Genomic DNA, 3,991 nt, shown 5'->3' with positions numbered 1-3,991 from the left:
GGCTGCTCTGTGAAATCCAGGCAGTACATCCTCCTTACCACCAAGCCAGACAAGGAAGCAGTCACCTGCAAGCAAAGATGTGCTAATCAGAGACCAGAGAAAAAATAGTCTGTCTATTCATCCATTTAGATATACAGAGATCTATTTCCACATGTTTGAGACACAGACAGATAAAATGGACTCCGCTGTAGAATGGGGATAAGATAACCTAGTGTGATTGTTGTTGAGAATTGCAGGATTAAACCCAGATAAAGCAGCCTGCCTGACACAGTGATGGAATATTTTGGCAGGGGAGTAAGAGCCCGTTTTAAAACCCTGGGTTCTGTTCTTCCTTACAGTAGAATCCTAATTAATAAATGTAGGAGGATTTATGGAAATAGAAAAATCACCAGCACCACTGTAATGACTATTGCAGGCACGGACCTGTAACGGATGTTAAAAATTGGTGGGCAGAATGATGAGAAAGAGGATACTTGCTTAGCTTCAAAGTATCTCTCCAGAAGATACTTAATCATTACCAGTGGAAAAATGGTAACTTTACTGCAGAGAAATCTGGTGGACCTCACCTTACCACGTGATCCAGGTTAAGTTAGCAGCAATAAGACATGTCAATATCATGTACGGCCTGGTACCGTGCACTGCAAAAGGCACATCTCTATGGCATACTTCCCAAAATGCATGCCCTTGATCTCATGTGAAAACACATGAGAGTAACCTAAATTGAGAGGCATTCTACAAAATAACTGATCAATACTCTTTAAATTAGCAAGATCAGGTCAGGTCCAGTTACTCATGCCTGTAATCCCAGCACTTTGGGAGCACGAGATGGTAGGATCACTTGAGGCCAGGAGTTTGAGACCAGCCTGGGCAACATAGCGAGACCCCCATCTCTACATAAATTTTTAATTTAATTTAATTTCAGAGATAGGGTCTTGCTTCCTATCTAGATCTATCTAGAGATAGATCATTTGCCTCCCAAAGTACAAAGTACTGGGATTATAGGCATAACACAGCATGCCTAGCAAAAATATTTTCTTTTTTTCCCTGAGATGGAGTTTCACTCTTATTGCTCAGGCTGGAGTATAATGGCGCCATCTTGGCTCACTGCAACCTCTGCCTCCCAGGTTCAAGCGATTCTCCTGCTTCAGCCTCCTGAGTAGCTGGGATTACAGGCGCACGCCACATACCCAACTAATTGTATTTTTAGTAGAGACAGCGTTTCACCATGTTAGACAGGTTGGTCTTGAACTCCTGACCTCAGGTGATCCACATGCCTCAGCCTCCCAAAGTGCTGGGATTACAGGTAAGGGCCACTGAACCCAGCCAAAAAAAATTTTTTTTAATGGCCTAGGCATGGTGGTATGCACCAGCTTCTTGGGAGACTAAGGCGGGATGATCACTTAAACCCAGGATCAAGGCTGCAGTGAGCCATGATTGCACCACTGTACCCCAACCTGGACAACAGAGTGAGACCTTGACTCAAAAATAAATACATAAATAAAAGAAAAAAAGAAAACTAAATGCCGTGTGTCACCTTAGACCAGATCCTGGACCAGAAAGAGGGTAGGAGTGGGGAAACGGGAAATTTAAATAAAGTCTATAGAATACTTAATAGTGAGGTCAGGAGTTCGAGACCAGCCTTACCAACCTGGAGAAACCCTGTCTCTGATTAAAATACAAAAATTAGCCGGGCTTGGTTGTGCATGCCTGTAATCCCATCTACTTGGGAGGCTGAGGCAGGAGAATTGCTTGAACCTGGTCAGCAGAGGTTTCGGTGAGCCGAGATCACGCCACTGCATGCACTCCAGCCTGGGCAACAAGAACAAAACTCAGTCTCAATGAAAAAAGGAAAAAGTATTTTATCGGTGTTCATGAGTATATGTGGTTAACAGAAAAAAAAAGTATTGTGTTGGGGTTAATTTCCTGGGTTTGCTAATTATACTATGGTTATTTATGTAAGATGTGGACATTGGGAGATGTTGGATGAAAAATATGTGCGAACTCTCTGAACTATGTTTACAGCTTTTCTTTAAGTCTAGAATTTTGTCAAAATAAAAATAAAAAAGCGTAAATTTTTGAACTTGGGAAAAGCAAACATCAGGTCCAATACGTCCTCAATAGGTTTGGTTGAACTAATGGTGTAAGTATAAAAGACACATATAATATTTAAGGAAAAAAACTATAAAACCAAGGCAGTAGCTGAAATTGTGCCTGAAAATTTATGTAGACAGTTGCCAAAGACTTAAGGTTTATAGAACACTTGTCTCCTGAGCTAAGGCAACAAGCTCCGGGGTTAGAGTATACAGGGAGAACTCAGATCCCAGGCCCAATATCACACCCTCTGCAAGAGGCCCCACTGCTAGTGTTCCTTAAAAGGTGCTCCTTTAAGCTCTGCTTGAGTGACTCTGAGAATGGAGGGCTCACTATTCCACTCCTTTGGATGATTTTTAGTTTGGAAGCCCAAGTGCTATTGATAGCAGTGAAAAGCTGCAAATAACCCAAATGAATAGGACCAAGTAATCTTTTTTTTTTTTTTTTTTTGAGACAGAGTTTCACTCTTGTTACCCAAGCTGGAGTGCAATGGCGCGATCTCGGCTCACCGCAACCTCCGCCTCCTGGGTCCAGGCACTTCTCCTGCCTCAACCTCCCGAGTAGCTGGGATTACAGGCACGCGCCACCATGCCCAGCTAATGTTTTTGTTATTTTTAGTAGAGATGGGGTTTCACCATGTTGACCAGGATGGTCTCGATCTCTTGACCTCATGATCCACCCGCCTCGGCCTCCCAAAGTGCTGGGATTACAGGCTTGAGCCACCGCGCCCGGCCTAGGACCAAGTAATCTTAGCTACCAAGATGATAGAGCACTGTGTGGCCACTGAAAGTGATAAAAATGTGGCCTATCTTAATGCATGGAAACATGTATACGCAGTAATTCAGCATGACAGGAGTGGAACAGAAGTTGGTTTTACACAATGGTCACAGCTGTGTTAAAATCTCGGCATGCACAGTAAGATCTGGAAGACAATTTAGAAGGGCACAAATAGTTGTAATTTCGAGTTGCCTTGATTTTTAAAAAGTGATCTGTTTGTAGAATTTTAAATACAATTTAGTATGCGGAATTTTGTTTTATTTATTTATTTATTGACTGAGACGGAGTCTTGCTCTGTCACCCAGGCTGGAGTGCGGTGGCACGATCTCAGCTCACTGAAACCTCCTCCTCCTGGGTTCAAGCGATTCTCCTGCCTCAGTTTCCTGAGTAGCTGGGATTACAGGCACCTGCCACCATGCCCGATTAAATTTTGTATTTTTAGTAGATATGGGGTTTTTACCATGTTGGCCAGGCTGCTCTTCCAAAGTGCTGGGATTACAGGTGTGTGCTGCCATGCCCAGCCTATTATGCAAAAAAAAAAAAAAAAAAAAAAATTTTTTTTTTTTTATAATTTCTGCATGAATTTCTCCTCAGAGCAAAAAATTTTTTTAAATTCCTCCATTAATGGACGTAGGGACTGTCATGTCATGATTGACTGAGAATGCCTGCAGGGAGCATTAGACAGGGAGGGATTCTAAGGCCATGTCTGAGCCCTGTGGAAAAGAGTGACATGATTGATTAGTGATGTCCGCCAGTGGTGAAGAATGAGTAGTGACAGTGTGCATGCTATATAGTTGACCCCTCTTCTAGAGACATTCCCATTCCTATTGCCATTTTGTCATTTTTTTTTTTTTTTTTTTTTTTTGAGACGGAGTTTCGCTCTTGTTACCCAGGCTGGAGTGCAATGGCGCAATCTCGGCTCACCGCAACCTCCGCCTCCTGGGCTCAGGCAATTCTCCTGCCTCAGCCTCCTGAGTAGCTGGGATTACAGGCACGTGCCACCATGCCCAGCTAATTTTTTGTATTTTTAGTAGAGACGGGGTTTCACCATGTTGACCAGGATGGTCTCGATCTCTCGACCTTGTGATCCACCCGCCTCGGCCTCCCAAAGTGCTGGGATTAC

Source organism: Saimiri boliviensis, chromosome 4, assembly GCF_048565385.1.
Source record: "Saimiri boliviensis isolate mSaiBol1 chromosome 4, mSaiBol1.pri, whole genome shotgun sequence".
NCBI lineage: Eukaryota > Metazoa > Chordata > Mammalia > Primates > Cebidae > Saimiri > Saimiri boliviensis.
The sequence above is the reverse complement of the archived record's forward strand: the minus strand, read 5'-3'. Positions refer to the sequence as shown.